Source organism: Monodelphis domestica, chromosome 6, assembly GCF_027887165.1.
Source record: "Monodelphis domestica isolate mMonDom1 chromosome 6, mMonDom1.pri, whole genome shotgun sequence".
Taxonomy (NCBI): Eukaryota; Metazoa; Chordata; class Mammalia; order Didelphimorphia; family Didelphidae; genus Monodelphis; species Monodelphis domestica.
This window is the reverse complement of record NC_077232.1, coordinates 256,186,010-256,206,141: the sequence shown is the minus strand read 5'-3', so window position 1 is coordinate 256,206,141 and position 20,132 is coordinate 256,186,010. Positions and strand designations below refer to the sequence as shown.

At 36.3% G+C, this 20,132-nt stretch overlaps 1 protein-coding gene across 2 annotated transcripts in view; it reads left to right on the top strand.

The window, feature by feature from the left end:
• The first annotated feature begins 303 nt into the window (after window positions 1–303).
• The window catches only part of TET2 (tet methylcytosine dioxygenase 2), a 168,047-nt gene continuing 148,218 nt past the window's right edge, over window positions 304–20,132 (top strand). For both annotated transcript variants that reach the window (XM_007495844.3, XM_003341383.4), the window contains exon 1: window positions 304–949. The gene's annotated coding sequence lies outside the window, so the exon portion shown is untranslated. The remainder of the gene's footprint in view (window positions 950–20,132) is intronic.

Below are 20,132 nucleotides of genomic sequence, written 5' to 3'. Positions count from 1 at the left end.
AAGTTGCTACCAAGTAGGAGTGGAAGTCCATAGTTAAAGAAAAAGTGCATTAATATTTCCTTTGACACATGCCTCCGCCATCCCTCCGCCCTTCCTTTCTCTCAATTCTCTTCCTCCTCCTCCTCTTTGCTGCTGGAGCCGGGCAGTACAGGCACAAAGGTATATTCTCTGAAAGCTCAGCACAGTGCGTCCAGAAAGTTACACACACACACACACACACACACACACACACACACACACACACACACACAACACACAGAAGCGCGCGCGCACACACACACACACACACAAACACACATACACACACATATGCCATCCATGCCCATTACTTTTTCCTACTCCACTCCATAGCTTTAGGGCAACCCTCTCCTGTACTTCTTCGCCCTATTGTACAGCCCCCAAAAATATTGCGAGTCTTTGTGTAGGAAACCCCTTGGTGGGGAACTGATTTACGGCGCCCCAAGCCGGCCAGCAGAGACGCAGCAGGACTGAGCGTTCTTTTGCAGCCGCTGCGTCTACAGAGGAGGAGGAGGAAGAGGAGGAGGAGGAGGAGGAGGAGGAGGAGAAGGCAGGCGGCGATCAAGCAGAAGCAGCAGCAGAGGACAGAGAAAGAGACAGATATGAGCAGCAGCAGCAGCACAGAAGGCAGCCTCAGCAGAGACAGCAGCAGCAGCAGCAGCATCTAGGGCGCGCTTAAAGAACCGTTGTTTCGCATGCGAGTCACGTCGGCTCCCTCGGCGCTGCCTGCCGACCAGCAATACGGGGGCTTCTGCAAGTGATGAGAACAGACGTCAAACTACCTTATGAATATTGATGCGGGAGGGGAGGCTAGGCTGCTTTCGTAGAGAAGCAGAAGGAAGCAAGATGGCTGCCCTTTAGGATTTGTTAGAAAGGATCCCCGGCTGCATCTGCTGGATTTCTGCAAGGCTGAGGGGACAGAGAAAAAGAGGTCAGAGCGCTTCTCTTTCTGCCGCGAAATTCTCCCTTTCCTCCTCCTCCTCCTCCCCTCCGTGTCTGTCGGCTTCTTCGGGGTGCTGGCGATCAAAGCCCGCAGTGGCAGCCTCCAAACGTAAAGAGGGAAGAGGGAAGCTTCAGAATTTACTGAAGCCTCTTCAACATGGCTGACAAATAGAGTTTTACAAAAATTTCCTCGCCCCTCCCAAACCTGCAGTCTCATGCCACCTATCCCCCTCCTGCCTGCCTGTGTCGCCCCCCTAGAAAACTAACTTACTGTCCTGTTTCCCAGGAGCAGAGTCCCCTGGCTTTTTTTAGCTACAGGAAAGTGTGTATGTGTGTGTGTTTTCTTTCCCTTTGTTTCTTTCCAAAAAAAGGGAAAAAAAGTTCAGGGGGAGGGGGAAGCATGCTACTTTTTCCTTAAATACCCCCCTCCATTATGTAAGTGTAAGCGTGTAAACTCGCCTCTCTTGAAATCTTCACACTCCAGCACTACTGATAGTGGTGTTTTTTCTTCTCTCTTTGGTGGGTGGTTTGCATTTGGCGGCTTCCACCTTCCCCTCGCTCCCTCCCTCACAGTGGATTTTCTTAAAAAGCACATTGGAGGTAGTGGGATCAGGAGATCTTTCGAGATGTTGGTTGGATTTTTCAAGTCTGAGGGGGTTTTGTGGAGGTGCTGAGTGAGATATCAGACCGGAGTTTCTTTGACTCCCACCACCACCGACACCACCACCAGCATCAACAAAAGCCACCCTTCTCAGCCCCAGATAGATATATTAGCATTGCTCCCCGGCTGCGCCGTCCAGCTTTTGGAGAATCTGTGTGAGAGAATTTGTGTGTGAAAGTCTGTTTTGCTGGCTTTGTGCTGCTCCTGAATCAGCTTTCATTTGGTTCACCGGTAAGTGACAGGCAGACACAAAGGCAGGCGCAGTCAAAGGGGAAGGGGGGGGGGAGGGGGAGACAGAGAGAGCTAGGGGGAAGGGGGAGGCAGAAGAAGATTGTAGAGTTTGAAACTGCAAGGTCAGGGGCACTGAAGGAAATGAAACCCAATCCTAAGGGAGAAAGAGAGAAGTGGAAAGGAGATTTACTGCAGGCCCTTCCTTTTATCTCCCCCTCCCCAACACACACACACACACACAACTTTCCAATCTGCAACACATTTAAATGGTCATCTAGCTGAATCTTTTCACAGAAGCCATTCTCCCGGTATCACTAAGACAATTGTGTTGATTTGATTATAGAGTTTGAAGCCTCTAATAAGGGGGGAAAATGTGTGCTGGGTGCAAAAGGTTCAAAACCTACTTAGCTATTTTAAAAAATTATTTGACTGTAAGGATTTGTTTTCATTAATATTTCAGTGCTCTCCTTCCTCAGTCAGTGCATTAGACTTAGTAAAAAGTGACCTCCTCCCCAGTCCCCCAATTACTTGATTAAAATTTAGTCATTTTCACATGTGTCCCTGTGTAAGTCAAATGTTGTCTAGACTAATATATTAGCAGGAGACTCCAACATGTACCTACAGATTTAAAACCCACGGTCCCATTTCCTTCCCATCATGGATAGCATGTAAATGACAGAATCCAGTAATACTAAACAATGAATGGTCTAGAATAGAAGCTAGGAAGATCTGTCCCAGTGTGTTCTTTTTTCTCCTGTACATTGGGAATTGCCTAGAAGAAGAGACATTGTCTTTAGCTTAAAAGAAAAGGGGGTGGGGGGGACCAGTGGGTATTGTTTACTGGCTAATGAGGCCATTACATTTACATTTTAATGGCAGGTTGAAATACGGCAAAGGATGGGGGGTGGGGTGGGTTCATCATGGATTTGCTTGTGTATTTCTGGAGGCCACTTTCACTGGGGCAGAGAAGTATAAAACCAGGAAGAGGGTTGGCAAAAGTCTTTCAGACTAGAGGTGTTAATGATTATGGGTCAGAGTGAGTGTTAAACTTTAAGTTTGAAAGATATTGCTCAAGTATACATGGGAAGGTGAAGTAATTCACACACACACAATCTTAAATACTCTAAGATATTTGTCCATGTAATTTCACTTGTAAGTCATTCTATTATGATCTCCGGGAAATGGGTAAATTCTGTTGAAACAGTGACTGCTATATGTACAGATTTTCTCAGATTAAAGGGATCAATGCAATTGCTCATATCTACAGAAGATAAACACAATTTATATATATATATATATATATATATATATATATATATATATATATATATATATATATAAACTTTAAAAAACCCAGTAGAATATAATTGTAATTTAAGGCTTCAAAAACTGATACAAAAACATAAGGGTTTAGGGGAAGTAAAGAAACATTCTTTGGTTTTAACATGACTATTAGTAACATCCCCTTTGTAGAGGGAAAACTGTGGCTAATTACTATAATGGATTTATAAGCCCTAAATTCCTAAAACTTGATGGTTCTTTTAGTCTTAAGATATATCTTCGATTTTCTTGGAGAACTTTTCAATTGTTGTGGGACTTTCCCTCCACTTGGCTTATTAATAATAGATTCTTTATTCTGAAATGAAAAGGATAAATGTACAACCATCTGGTTTGGATAAATTCGGATCTGGACATCTGGATTTGTTCCTGTCCTGTCATCAAACTCAGATTTTCTTGTTATTTTATATAGTTCATTCTATGCTGAAAGCATTCACTAATTGATCCTAGATAAGGTGTCCCTTACATATGGGGGTGGGGTTGTGAGACAGAGAGAAACAGAGACAGATTAACAGATTTAGACAAAATAGGCACGCTATATTTTGTATGGAAAGAATTAGTAAATTATTCAAATCAGTATAGACAAAAAAAACCTATCAAGAGGAAACATTACCTCAGTTTCCCCCCTTTCAAGATGTAGTCAGAACAGTTGCTATTAAGTTATATAAAATGTAAGTTAGAGTTAAATAGTGTTAGTCAATATGAAAAACTATAGAGAAAATTTGTTTTTCTAACAAGAGAGAAGCAGTTAACAAGATGGCTACTTTGTAATTAGAACTTTACTCTGTGTATTTTTGTTGATCTAATTGCTAATATGTAATAACAACAAACTGTGATAAAAGAAGTGACATTTACTCTCTTTTTGCAAACTGACCAAATTTGTTTGGCCACTTTAGCTGTTTCTGGCATTGTGTTGTCACCTATCCTAGAGCCAGAGGGAACTGTGTTATTTTGATGGGGGTAAAAGCATGGTCCTAAATATTATGTCAACATTGCTTAAAGAACTAGGAACATGCACCTGCTGAGGAGTTTTTATGACAGATTTCCAAGGTCCTTTGTTGGCACTGGAACTGCATTATGAAAGAAATAGGTCACATAAATGTTTTGGTTTCAGTTGTCCATGGTAGAATTCCTCTACCTTTCCTGCCAAACCCCATTTCCATGTTGTAATCCACATGTCAGTATTATAGGAACTCCACCTCCTCTTCCTTTTTTGTCTTTCTTCATTACAAAAATAACTGAGCAATTTTGGATTCTGAGTATTTCTAACAGTGAAATCTCCAAATTTCCAAGAAATGCCACCTCTTGAAATGTGGCAATCATAGTTAATAAAGCTCTTCACTGTACGCACATTATTGCATTTGATCTTAAGGTGAGGCTGGTGTCAGTGTTTCTACTCTATAGAAGAAGCTGAGACAACACAACTTGACATAAAATACATATACTACAAAGAACTGTAGAAGCTTTGAGCTGGAAGGAACTTTAAGGAAGGACTATTTCTCCACCAAACCCCCTCCAATTTGCAAATGAGACCCAGAGATATGAAGTCCTACACTGCTACTCAGTTCAAGGGTCACATAGCCCATCACCTGTAAGACTGGTACTGAAACCCAGATTGCCTCATGCCAAACCCAGGCCTCTTCCCACCATACATGTCACCCAGCATGACATTTAAAAGTAAGTTCATTGGAGTGGTGAAACTGATAGTTTCACAAACCTTTTTTTTTTTTTGGATGGGGTAAGGTTGAGTGATCCTTTTCTTGAGTTTTGTTTCATTTTTAAGTGTTATTCAGTGGTAATTTCTTTAACTAAAACTTATTCAGCCATCTACATCTTCAGTAATACATGTCTTCATTTTGTTAGGAAGCACAAAAACATGTTAAATAGCCTCTTGTCCTGGGAGCATGCTAAAACTTTAGATCAAGCTGTAAAATGTTGGTTTATCAAAATAACCCCTTTTCCAACTATTCTGCAGCTGCACAGTAGCTTTTAAATGTAGTAGCTACACTAAAGCCAGAAGCAGCAAACTATCTTCAGGCCAACTTTTACAATTGGAGCCTTAACAGTGGTAAAGTCAATTTGCCAAGTTTCAAGTAGAGCTGGTAGTTATCTTGGAAGCTGTGCTGAAGAACACAACCACAAATGATTTCACCAAATATACAGTATTTACTTGGTCCAGATCTCTGATTGCTCTTTTGGCTTGCTGCCAGCACTCAGTGAGGCCTGACATCATTTTAAAGTGTGGTACAGTATGTATGGCTGCTCAGTCTGCATGTGGTGTGTGGAGAAAGTTTAGAAAAAGAGAAAACAAGGTCTTACTTTAAAGGAGAATGAATGCACAAGAATGCAGTTTCTTTGAAAGCCAAATTCAGAATTCACACTTCTGGGGTGATTCTGATTCTGTTCCATATTGAAGTTAATTCCTGGCTTGAGGAAGGTGGGTAGGTTCCTCTCCAAATTAAGTAAGTTTTGGTGACCAAAGCCCAAAGGGTAAATTTTCTCAGCTAGAGTATGTTTCTACAAGCCCAGCAGGGAGTATTTAAATGCTTTCAAAAAAGAAACATTTAAACATCAGGAATTTTTAATTATCTCAGTTTTTTTAAGGTTTTGTAATGGCATGCTACATTTTTGAAAGTTACAAGCCCAGTGTTTCACTGACAGTTCCAAAAAAGGGATCATTGCAAGCAGGCCTGAAATGACTCAAGAGAAAAGCTGGAAAATAAACTAGCATGAACATAATTGGTCACAAAATCATTTGCTTGAAAATGCTTAACATTTTAGAAATTGCTAGTTGTCAAAAGATTTTTTTTTTAGATGACAAGGTGTCTGCCCTCAGGGAGCATTAATTAAAATTTTTTCACTGTGGAGAGTCCAGTGTTCTGCAGATTAGATGTCAACAAATCAAAAAATTGACTGAATTTGAGAACTGAGTAAAATCACTTAAATTTAAGTGAATTTTAATCAATTTCCTGTCTAGGGAGGAGAAATTATGTAGGAAATCTAGTTTTAAAAAATTCCTTTAAATTTAAATCTTCCAAAATTTTAATATCTGTTATCAGGTTGTTGTTTTGTTTGCTCCTTTTTTGGGTGGGGGAGTAGCTTCTTTCTCTCTATTGAAATTTAGCTATATGACTGTGATTTCATTCCTTCATGTGTGTGTGTGTGTGTGTGTGATATTTGGTTAAAAAAGTTCTTTGTACATAGGTAACCTATTTAGTTTAAAAAATTTAATAATGCCCAAAATGATAACGGCAAATTTATAACAATGTAGGTAAATTGACTGTGTAGGGTTAGGATTAGGGTTAGTAAAATAATTATTCTGGTTTTGATCTTCATGAGGATTTTACAAGATAAATGGAATATTAAAGAAAGACAAGAAAGATGAAGACCTAATTAAATCAAGATGTTTAGTTTGCAGAAAGTACCTCATGTACCATATGAGAAAGCTGTAGGTGTTGTTTGGAATGAGTATAGTTAAGAAGAAATACTTAGCTACAGATTATTAATGTTATAGGTAGTTAAAATGGCCTCAGTTTATTGGGGAAAAAAAAAGAGTTATTTAATCACAAAAATGTTTACCATGTTTGGGAGTGAAAAGAGCCTTATGTAACAGCACTGGATACTGCTTTTAGTAGATGTGGGGCTAAGTAGATGTGGGGTTAGACAACCGAGAAAAGAAATATGTAACTGTTGGGAAGCTTTCAATGCATAGTCAAAAACTTTTACCTTTTCTAATGAATCCAAGTGATATAACCCACGTTCAAAGCAATATCTTTACAAAATTAGATTTTTACTTTAACCTCTGAAAAAAAATTATATTGAGTCTAAGAAATTTCATAGCAACAAACCCTCAAGATTCCTAGGTTTTTTTCCACTAAAATCGATTTTATACTCAAAAAGAAAAGAAACAGTCACATGACAACATAGAGTAGTCCCAAGTACTTGCTTGATTTGATTACATATTTATACTTTCACCTGATATTATTGAGTCTTCTTAAAATCAAAAAGTTATAAATTATCTTCAGAGAACTTGACCAAATGGAATTCTGTCTTGAACTATGGAACTTCTAGGGGAAAGATAGAAATAATATTGAAAAAAGATTTTGCTTCATAGTGGTCTTTGTGATACCAGTACTTACTGAGCCTATAGAAGTTTGGGTCAGGATGCTATTGGCTTTTCCTGTGGTTGCAAACACATAGCAAAGTGTTCACAAACACTAGACCAGAGTTCTGATGAGCACTTGACTGTCAAATGTATATGAATCTTAGGTATCTTTGGGGATGTGAGGGATTTTGAATTTTGATAGCATAAAGAGAAATTTTGTGTTGGGTTTTAGCTACAACATATAGCTTTGTTTTATGCTAGTGAACAATCTTCTTTTGTGTAATAATATGTATTATATAATGAAAGTCTGCATTCATGTCAATATGCAAATATAAATTAAGACCATGTTTAGTAATCACAATGCAGTGGAATTAAAAGAAAAGTCTCAAAGTTTTGTTTTATTTTTTTTTAAATCCTTTGAAAAATGTTTCTAAATGTCTGATCTGGAAGCACTTGACTGCAGCGAATGGGTACAAATACAAGGTTTTTTCAATTATATTACCCACTTAATAATGTCCTGTGGCATATCTGAAAACCTTAAATAGCATCTTGTTTTAAGGAACATGATTTTAACATGAATTTTAAGGAAAAAATCCAGAAAGTTTTAGCATTTCCTGTCAGAGAAGTAGTTGTATGGTTATACTTTTCTCCCTTCTATTTTCTCTTTTGAAACCTTAAGTTTTATTAATTAGGTTTTTACATAATCTTTATAGGAAATAAAATGGCAAATGCATCTGTATGAAATTAGTTATGCCTTGGTCTATGGGATTTTCAAAAAGTTGTCCAGCAGGTTTGAGTGAAAAGTACCTTTAGACTCTTCTCTGCCATGCCAGGAATTTTAATCTCATTGTCTTGACTTCTTGAACTATTAATCCCACCTAGATGCATACTAGTTTCAAGTAAATTAGGAATCTTTGATGTCAGCTGATATTCTTACATTCACTTTCTAAAAATGAATGAAATATGTGGTTTGGCATATTCAAGGGAAGAAAAAAAAATCAGGTGTGTCCCTTTCTTGGGTAGAGAATTTGTGCCTAAAGCCATTATGGAACAGAATTATCTACTTTATGCTTATGGACCTAGAGTTTATAGTCATAAGACACTGTGTCTCAGGCAGAAGACAGAGACTGAGAGACAAAGATTTTCATGTTTGAAGATCACATCTTCTGCCATTTTCAAATTTGTCACAATTTTGCCTGTAGCATTTCTTTGCAAAACCTTTATTATTACCATGCCCCATGAGAAATTTCTTAAAACTGCTTCATCATTCCTTTTTATTTTTCCATTGACAAAATTGCCAGTTTATTATTTACAACTGTATTAAGCCTTGTTCAAAGCTATATATTCAAATCTTAAAAGGTGCTTTTTGTTACAGTATTTTCTTTCCTCCTTTCTTGCCTCCCAGAATCTCATTAGAAAAGGAAGGCAGGAAGATATGAAGATAAAAGTGAGAGGCCCATGATAGAATATAGAAATCAAAATCTACATTACTCTTTCATTCTTCCTGTTTTTCTTTTCTGCCTGCATTAAGGTCAGAAATACACAGTACACAATGAATTATTGCTAATAATTCTTCTGATGAAAAGTACTAGAGACTGCAAAGACACTACCACACCCTTATCCCATCCCCTAGTTTTACTCTTCCTATTCAGTGTTTCCCCCCAATAAATGTGCTTTCAGTATTATTTTATTCTTGTTTGAAGTCTCTGACTTTGAAGTTATACACGTCTTACACTTGACAATGGACATACAATTTTCTCATGTGTTATGTAAGCCAAAAAAGTTACTATACTAAAAAGGAAAAATTTACTACAATTTCATAATAAATGACTTTTTAATTTGTTGTACATATCAAAGCAAATACAGTTTGTCAATTTCTGAAAATAGTATTTATAGAATCTTTGGCTAGTTTGTAGAATGGGAAGGAACTACTCCAAAGATGAAATTCAATAGCAATAAATTTTAGAACAAATTCTACCTTTAGATGACCCCAAATGACCACAGATAAAAATATGGAAAAGGGAATTATTAAGTCAAATGGATATTATTTAAAAGGGGGTGGGAAGAAGAACCACTTCCCCTCTCTCTTTTCTCTGAATTGTGAGTTTCATGGAAATAAAAACTTCTTAGAGGTTTTGCTGAATGTTGTGATAAAACCAATGATGTGATTCCTAGCTATGTTTGATCTTTTCTGTTTACACCCAAATAGACTCCCTCAGTGATGAAGACTTTTCTTCAGCCTACCTTATAGACTTACTGGGGTGGAGATAATAGTTTTAAAAGAGTCATAACTGATAAGCATTTTGCTAATAACATGTTTTTAATAGTCAAGGGGCATGCGTGTGTATTTGAGAAGCCTGACTTTTACAAATTAGACTTTTGTTATTTAGGGGACTGATAGCATTTACTCTGTAAAGTGTGATCCCTGTCTTCTCCCTTCTATTCCCGGACTCTCACATCTAATAATATATAATTATACAATTTAAGGTTAGCCAAGAAAGCATGGCCTTGGTTTTGTGGACTCCTCAGAGGTGAATTTATCATACTACTGCTGTGAGCTTTGTTTTTACTCGCTACACTATAGTTACAATTTATAGCGTGTTCATTAATGTCTTTTTCAAAAAATGTCTCTTACCAGTAATCAGAATTTTCATCTAAATGGGAAAACTTCATTTACATCATTTTTCAACATTATGGGCAAAAACACAAATGTTAGCAGTCTTAATAAAAGCAGGTCTCATTTGTTGCCCCTCAGACAGTCTCCATTTTTGAAAGGTAAGCATACAGTGGGAAGAAATGAAATTTAGAATATGAAGAATGTAACAAAATACTTGCAGCACTCATGAGAAAGTGGCATCCCCTCACCACCACCAAAATCATTAGAAATTTATTTTTGCTGAATTTTCTACAAACCTATTATTTCAATGTGAACTTATTTTGTCCCACTTTGATTAATCAGCAAACAAATGACAATTAATTCTTGACACCTTTACCTAGTATTTTAAGTTCATAGTCAAAATAATGAACAACAACAACAATAATAATAATAAGCAAGAGAACATAAGAAGTAAACTATGGGAGAAAGACTATTAAAATGGAAGTCATTATTATAAGGCTTGCATAATTTAGTTTTAAATTGAGGTAGGTGATAACCTATAACACATTCACTGGTTCACTGGTTTAAAAAGATTAAAAAAAAAGAAAGGCAATAAAGGATGCTTATGAATCCACTTATTTCATTCATTAATGCTTTCCAAATAAGAAAAAAAACCTCTATATTTATACACCTTTTCTTTAATCTTTTTCTCTTAAGAAAATTTATTCTGTTAATTGATGGAAAAATAGGTTCTTCTTACTGCTGTTTGGACTTTTTTTATTCTTCTCTTGCCCCATTTGGCACGTGGCTAGGATACACGTGGCTACACTGTTTATAAACACTATCCTACAATTCCCATGTGAGCTCTTATGTAACAGCTGGGAGAGTACAACTTTCAAAAGTCTGACACCACTGTAGCCAAGATTTCCAATTCCTGGTTCTATTAACCTAGTTTATGGTTGCTTGTTCTAATATGTCAGAAACACGAGAAAGTCTCATTTAATATCTTTTGTGTGATGGCTACAGAAAACTCTGGGTGAATCTTGAAAGAAATTAGCAACAGAAGAGTTATTACTTCACACCCCACAAAAGGGAATTAATAGCAATAATTAGGTTTGCTAGTTCATGAGTAGCAAGGTTTAGTGCCTCCCCTTAACCCCATATTTTGTAGAACTTTGGTAATTGCATTAGCTTTCTAAAAATCGTGTATAATCAAAAGCTTTTAAATGTGTTGGTATAAACAATTAAAATATTCAACAAATTAGAGAATTTTTAATAATAAGATTGAGGGCACCAAATTTTCCACTTCTTTTACCCATCCCCTTTCTGAAACACAATTATAATAAAGAATGTTGGAGGGCAAGAAACTTTAAGGGAAGAGAAATTGTATCCATTCAACATGTGAGTTTACTGTCTATTGGAGAAAACTACTAAAGGGGTCTCTCGTTGACCAATCAATGGGCTGTTAGGAGCATGAGCATGACTCACTATATTGGAACAAGATTTTTTTAACTGAGTCAGAGAACAAACTAAGGATGGACTAAATCATATTTTTACTTAAATGTTGCTGCTATCCTGACCCATTTAAAAGTATTTTAAATTTACCATACATTACAATGCACTCAAAGTGTATTTAAGGCTAGAAGAGACCATAGAGCTAATCTCAACATTACTCAGCAGAAGTGAAGAATATATGAGTCCTAGGCTTTGGAGATTAGCTTTTTCTTTGCTTTGGCCCAGGTAAAATATATTTATCTTTCTTCATCCCACCCACTCTGGTTGAAAATTGGCCCAAGCAGTGCAAACTCATCTAGAATTGCTAACAGGCAAACTCTGTCCTGTCATAGTTCTGAAACAAACAAAAAAACCCAAAACAACAAAACTGACTTGTGTGATTTTACTGGAGCTCCATTAACCATTCCATTAAGAACATTTAATACTTTGCTTCCTCTTGTAGCTTCTGTTGAAAATAAATAAGACATGTTTAAGGGCCCCAAACATTCAGCATTTGGTAAGGGATGGATAGTTTCCATTCTGATCTTGATTTTAGAAGAAAGGCCCTCTCTTCTCTTTCTGATGGCCATATATAAATGCTCCATTTTACTGTACAGAATTAATCATATGAGAATGTGCCCAATAACTGCTGATTCATTGACAGATATACTGACAACCAACAGAACAGCCTTCAGTTAAAGCAATTCCCTCATGACTATAGATATTGTTTTAATTTCATTAGCATGGGGGGGGGGCAATATCATTGAGCATGCCTTGGGACTCTTTTCATTGCCAAATATGAAAACTTTGGCTGCTTCTTTCCACAAATGCATGTGTGCTTTATATGTACGAAATCGAATTTTGTTTTTAAAGGGGAAAAAAGGGCCTAATCAAGTAGATAGTGCTGCAGGCCTATTTTCACAAGTGTGAGATACCAACCTATTGAGCTATGCTTTTCTAAATAGCACACACATGCTGAAGAAATCCTATGCCTTCTTTTTTCCTTCTTCTTCTTCCTCCTCCTCCTCCTCCTCCTCCTCCTCCTCCTCCTCCTCCTCCTCCTTCTTCTTCTTCTTCTTCCCCAAAACCTCTCTTTCACACATATGACTCCTGGATGAGTCACACTGAGAAATGAAACACACAACAAGCAAACAGATACATATAATGACTATTTGGATTAGTGAGATTAATACTGGTGCCACTTGGTTCCCTTTCCAGTAGGTGTTCTAGACCCTCCTAATGCCTTCCCACATGGCCCCAGTATTTATAAATAAGGTGGCAGAATTCTGAAGAATGCTTATATTGGGGCAGTATTTTACAACCTGTTTTCTAGACCTGGATCATGAATATTGATTCTATATAAGCAGGTTGTGTTTGTACATAAGGGATGGGGTAAGGGAGCCTGAGAAGAAATATGGCAGAAGCCACAAGCAGATAGATTTCTCAGTTTTTTTAAACAACTGTTATCGCCTAAAGAAAGTTTTCTACTTCAAATTTAAAAAAGAAAGTATTAATCCTGACAAATATACTTTTATAACCAGGCTATAAAATAATGAGAAAATTCTCAACACTGTTACTCTCTTTCCTAATCAAATTAGCTTAGAAACACCCCCCCCCCCCAAATAGTAAGAGATATTCCAGGAACAGAAGAATCACTAAAGTATTATTAAAACAGTTATAAAAGAAACAATGGTTTTAGAGTTGGAAGAGTCCTCAGCCAGATTGAGTTCAACCCCTTATTTTGAAGATGAGGCCAGAAAGATTAATCTAAAATAATGGTGTCAAACTCAGAAACAGAGGCCAATGAACAATATTCCTATGGGCCAAATATTAATTTAGAACATTCTGTATTAATATTACTATGCTTTATTGCAATTTTGTTTATTTTATTAAATATTTCCTAATTATGTCTTAATCTGGTTTGGATTATACTCCAGAGTGTTTTGGGTCACATGCTCTTGGCAGACAGTGTGTTTGGCACTTCTGCAGTAGAGGACAGAAAATTGGAAGAAGACCTTGAAGGATAGGTAGGATTTGGGTAAACAGTTAGGGAAAACATGGAGACTGTAGGGAGATCAGGAGGAATATGGTGAATTCAGGAGAGCTTGTCTACATGAAACAACTTCAAACAGCAACAGAGGATGGTCAAAAATCTGTGTGGTTTTAATCTTTTAAAACTTGCTTAAGTTATTAAAGCTTTAAAACACACTAAGACTTTTGGACCACCCTACTTTGTATACTGTGACAGAGGGTCTGCACTCTGGGAAGAGTACCAGGCTGAAGAGCTTGTGGATCTGATCACCTCGATAGGGGAGGGGTCCCAGGAGGTCTGGAATGTTGAGAGGCCAGAAGATTCTGGCTGGGATTTCAGTTGAGATCTAGCTCAATCTTGAGAAGCCTAGGAGGAGAGGTCTGGCCAAGCCTTTCTCTTGGGGTATACCCATCTTTCTATCTCCTGGTGACTGGTCAATCTTCCCCCCAATTTCCAACTGAAGAACTTCTGAAGAAAACATTTTAGCCTTTGTTAAAGCTTTATCTCACAGCTCCTGGTGCCCTGGGTCTTAACTGTTGCCAGGGGGCCAAAGACCAGGGTCAGTCAACTTATCTCTCAGGGGGACCAAGGCCTGAGTTCCCCCAAAACTTGAGGAGGGAGGGAAAAGGATAGTTGGAGAAGGAACACCTTTCCCATTTTCCTCATCCATTCTTTCCCTGCCAGCCAGCCATTTTCTTTGTGTTACCCTAGTTGACTTAATTTATATTAAAGTGGTTATCCTTTTCCAAATTGACTCAAGTATATGTGGGACAGCTTGAATGGGAAGAGACATCTTCCTGAGAAGAAACCTTTTAGGCTCTAGTAGTGTAGGGGGACAAGAACCAATCTGTGAGAGCAACCATAGCTAAGGAGGGAAGGATAAAGGGGGAAAATTAATCAAAATCCCCTTTCCTCTCTCTGAACCAGCCTTAGACCATCAGCTGTCTCTCCTGGATCCTGTTTTCTTTTTACCACCAACCAACCCCTCCATTACAATACTTATTTTTTTTTCAAATGATGGACCTGTTTTCTCTCAGCAAAACCTTAACTTTGAAACAGGTATTATGGGGTGGCTAGGTGACTCAGTGGGTAGAGAGCTAGGCCCAGAGACTGGAGTTCCTGGGTTCAAATCTAGACACTTCCCAGCTGTGTGACCTTGGGTAAACCACTTAACACCAGTTGCCTAGCCCTAACTTCTCTTCTGACTTGAAACTAATAGTATCAATTCTAAGACAGAAGTTAAGGGTGTTTTCTTTTTTAAATAAGAAAGAAACAAGTATTGTGTGTGTGTGTGTGTGTGTGTGTGTGTGTGTGTGTGTGTTTGCTCACTATATTTAGTAAATTGCTTGACATGCAGCAAGAATTTCACAAGGGATTTATTGATAGGATAAATTATAAAAAAATCCCCAAGTTGGACAATATCTAACTCATTATTCTTTTCATGGTATTGACTGACATCTGGCTTAGTTCAGTTTAACAATTTTATAGTGTCTGCTATTTTCAAGACCCTGTCCAAGGTGCTGGTCATGCAAAAAACAAACACAAAACTGTCCTTGCCCTTAAAGAGTTTCTATTCTACTGGAATTTTAAATAGGAAGAGATCTTCTGGACAATTGCTGGATGCTGTTATTTTCAGCAAAGCAGCTGTTGTTCACAGCAGCCAGCTAAACATGAAACTGCTTACTTCACAAATGCATGTTCAATGTTTAACCTCCCCCCCCCCAAAAAAAAATTAAAAACACACAGCTGGTGGTGTCAATATTAGCTTGTCTAATTGTAATGTAAGCTGAAGTTTAGTCTTTCACTACAACTTGTGCCAATCTTAAAGGCAAATGTGTGACAGGTGTGTGTGTGTGTGTGTGTGTGTGTGTGTGTGTGAATTTAGTCTCAACCTGGAATTTCCTTTGTGTAGGAAACTTGCAGTGAGGAAAAAAATCAGATCAGCTAGGGTTGTGAAATTTGTAAGTCTTCAAGAGTGGGCATTGGGGTGGAACTGAAAAAAATTTTGTCTTGCCCAGGGTGACAGGTAGTATTTGTCAAAAAGAGGCCTTGAGCCCAGCTCTTCCTATCCTAAAGGCAACTCTCATGTTTTTGTTTAAAGTTTTTATTTTCCATTACATTGTAAAATATGGGGGAAATAACCCAACTCCATCAAAATCCAAGTTGGATAGGACACCTAGAGACCATCTAGACATACTCCCACTTTAACAAAAATGTCATTTACAGCATAACCCAACAAATGGTCATTGAATTTTACCCGAGGAAATTTCCAGAGACAAAGATTCTATTACCTTCTAAATCTACTTTTGGAAAGCTCTAATAGTGTGTGTGTGTGTGTGTGTGTGTGTGTGTGTGTGTGTGTGTGTGTGTGTGTGTGTGTGTGTAGGCTTTATTTTTAAAGTTTTTTTTTGGATTGCTTGTAGAAAGGCTTTTTTGACAATTGTTTTCTGATATTTTACAATTTAGATTATTTCTCTCATCCTCCCCCCCCCAGGAGGTAAATAATCTGAAATTGGTTATACAAGTGTTTTTATGTAGCATACATTTCCATATTGGAATAGCTATAATTATTAGAAAACTTTTCTTTCCTCAAATCTAAATCTGCACTTATTGAAATTTTTTTTTCTATAATTTTGCCCAGAATGTTACATAGCAAATAGAAATTATCTCTAGCTAACAACAAAATGTTAGCAACATTCTGATGCATCATCCTGAATCCTTTTAAAATTACAGTTATATACAGTGTAACAGACAAGTGGATCACCTTTTTTTTGAAAATTCTATTTAGTCAATTTAGAACATTATTCCTTGGTTACTAGAAGCATATACTTTCCCTCCCTCCCCTCTCCTCACCCTTTCCCATAGCCAACACACAATTCAAATGGATCACTTCTTAGTTGATCCTGGAAGGGCCTTCCTATCACAGTTCAATTTGTTATATCCCCTAAATATGTTGTTCTCTGCAGCACAACTGAGAATTATTTCCATAAGCCTCAAACTTGCCATATTTCCATTTTTTTCAAGACCTTAAAATGATTGGCTTCTAAGTTGAGGTCTTTCTGTAGATGGTGGGGCTCGTTTATTTTATTTTGACCAGTCTAAAACATTTTTACTATTGCAAATGAATGATCTGTAGAAGAATCAGGCAAAAATAATAATTACAAAAATCGGGTTGACCTATAGGAAACTTCTACAGAGCTGTAGCATTATAAGTAGCTTTGGTGAATGACCAGTAGGGAAAACACAGTTATAATCAAATACTGCTTTCTGTGCTTGACTGCCTGAGGTCTATTCTCTATTCTAAATTTTGTCTTTCCAGTAATAAAGTCAATTTTTTTGTAAATGTAGTCACGGTTTCTTACTAAATACTTCAAAATTCATTCACCATGACTTGGCATAGGCCTCTCATTTAGAGAAAAGTAGAGAAATCCTATCAGACAACTTTTAATCAAAGGTGTACCATCAATTTGTGAAGTCTGAAGAAGAGTTGTTTGAATAGGATAATCTTTGTATTTTGGAAACTGAAAGATAAAATGGGACTTGTGTTTGTTCTATTGTTGTCTTTCAAAAAGTTCATCACAATTCACCAAATTCCATAGTATTTTATTCCTCAAAATGATTCTTATTTTGTTTTTGAAAAGATGAAGAAAATAAGAAATTAGGAAAATTGAAGAATAAAAAGTGATGGAATTAAAGTTCTTTAATATCCCTAAACTACAAAGACACACATATATTTCAAACATAAGCATAGGACCAGATTTGGGACATTATATTAAAAAGCAAATGATACATTCTTTGAATCATGGTGTATTATAAAAGAAAATATATTACATATCATCTAGTTTAAGCCTGATTATACTGAGAAGGTAGTTGAGATCTGTGGGGTTTAAATGACATGCCCAAGATCATGTAGTAAGTTACTAAGAAAATGGATTCCTCTGTTTCAAATAATAATGTGAGAATTATAGCATTTTGGAACTACTGAAACTTTTGACAATGTCTAGTTTAATTCCTTTATGATGGAGAAGAGGAAATGTCTTCTCAGAGGTACACTTACTTTACTTTTACAAGTCAAAAGAGAGAATTCAGACCAAATTATTATAACGGAATCTAATCCTTTAGAAAGTCACATTTGAAATTAAAGAGTTGAGATAATGGACAACAAGAGAATCTTTGTTGTTGTTGTTGTTATTAATCACCTGAGTGACCTGCATGCATTTATTTCTAAATAAGAAGTTTTTCCTAAATAAACATGGTTAAACAGCTTTATTTATGAAAAGTTCAGACATTTTAAGGACCATATACATAAAACATGGAGGTTTCTCTCCTTTGTATTCTTTTGTTTTGAGTTTTAATATTTAATGAACATGTGATATTGTTTTAAAGCTGGTACTGATGGTCTTATGAAGTTAATATTTAAAGCAGATGGTTTGGGCGCTTTAATAAGAGAGTTGCCATAGAAACAAGTCTGTGAAAGCATTGTTTCTGCAATATGTAGTTTTCTCAATAAACAATTTAAATATTCTTTAGTTTCATGGAATAAGCACATGGAAAAATAATGTAAGGAGGTAATGTCCTTGTGTAAAATATGTCTTTGAACTATAGATTATTTTAAGTGATCGTTGTAGTTAACATGTTTGCAGTTCTTTTGATTAGTATCAGGTAACAAACATCTGTGTAGTCCTCTATCCCAAATAAGTAAATAGACTTTCAAATTCATATTTTCAAATATTTGAAAGTCATAGCTAAGTAAAAGGAGAAAAGAAAATTTGGATTAATTTCCTTATAAATTCCCATTTTTATTTTACTTATATAATTAAATTTTCTTTATTCAAGTTAAGTTGGATTTATCTTCAAGCACATTTTAGAAAATGCATGCAGATGGCTTAAGTTAAGATTTTGTGTCCTTTTTTACTTCATAAAAACTTTCTTCAAATTTTCATATTGGCCTTTGTTCAAATTAATGTCTGTTTTTAACTGTCCACAGAGAGCTTATTTCTGAAATAATTAAATGTTGGTCTTTTTCATATTAAGATATTTTTAATTTCTGTATGAGATTCTACTTATAAGATCTAAAGGCTTCTTATTCTCTTCTTGAATTCACTCATTAACATCCCATTATGTTCCTGCAAATATGCACATCCATTGGATAGAAAGGCAAAAACAAAATAGTCTCTGCTCTCTAAGAGCTTACATTTTACTGGGGGAAACCATAAGAAACCAGAAAAATAAATATTGTACAGGGACCCCTGCCACATCTCAACTTTCCCCATCATGTTTTCATTATATGGCAGATTGGCATAAGAAATTAAGTGGGAATTTGGAAGAGTTTTGTGGAAGCTGCAGATGATACATGAAGGCTAGCAGATGACCCCAAAAAACTTTAGAAACTCATAAATACAAAAAGACATATAGTATTATTCAATATCAACATATTTTATTTTAATACCATAAATATATATAATCTCTTTTATAACAAAATAAGCTAAAGTTTACAAAAAGACCACAAAACCCAAAACATTTTCCATGGATTTTCTAAATCTCATGGACACCTCCCCCCCCCCTGCTTACTCTTATGTTATGGAAGGGATACATACATGCACAAAATATATACAAAGGAATTTCTGGAGGAGGAAGAACACTTATAGTTGAGTGCATAAGGAAAGGCTGGATATAAGATGTAGTACCGGAGATGAATAGAACAAGAAATTTGAAGAAGCAAAAGTTGAAGAGGAAGAATGTTCCAGGGATGAGTCTGTATGAAAAGTAGAGATAGAATGACATAAATAGAATGGCAATTAATCCATGTTAGCTGGAACAGCATGTATGAACAGGTATAAAGTCAAAACAGCGTGGGGAAAAAAAAACAACACAAACCTTAAGACAGTTTACAAAGAGTCTTCAAAGCCAAAGAGAGGAATTTGTATTTTTCCTGGAGGCAATAAAGAGTCAATAAAAGTTCTATGACTAGGGGAATGACACAAGGAATACTGTGCTTTAATTTTCAATTTAACAGAATACTTATTAAAGAAAATGTTTACAAACAGCTAAACTCTTTCCTTTCTTCTACATCATATTCTGCTTTCTCTATCATCTTCCTTATGCTGAATAAAGTATTACCTTGAAGTTACTGATGATCATGATATATATTTATTTAGTTTGGCATTCTACTTGATTTCCCTCACTTCATGTTCTGCAAGATTGGTTGGTGAAAGCATTGCAAATAAATTCATGATTGTGTGTTTGCTTATCCTCATTGCAACACTAGAGGTGAAATAACCACAAATCCCCATGAAATTATGTTTCTTGTTGCCCTTGAATTTATGATTATGAAGCAAATCAGCCCATTCTTTATATACTTCCCCAAGGAGAAGCAGTAAACTTTCCACTAAGCAGTAACTAATTTTAAGTTCTTCTATTTTCAATTAAGATGAAGTTATGGATATAGTTTAAATCCTCCAGCTATATGTTTTAGTTGGACAATGGTAATGTATTAAGAAAACTGACAGCACAGGAAACATTTCATATAATTAAAAAACTCTGAGTGCAATAATAGGCCAATTCAAATGCAGATTACAGGTGTTGATCAAATACCTATACTCTAACCCCATATTCTTTATAAAGAAGATGCTAGGAGGAAAATAGGATATGTATAAGATAATATGGTAGAGAAAAATACAGAATTAACAGTCATAATAGTGAATGTAAATTGGAT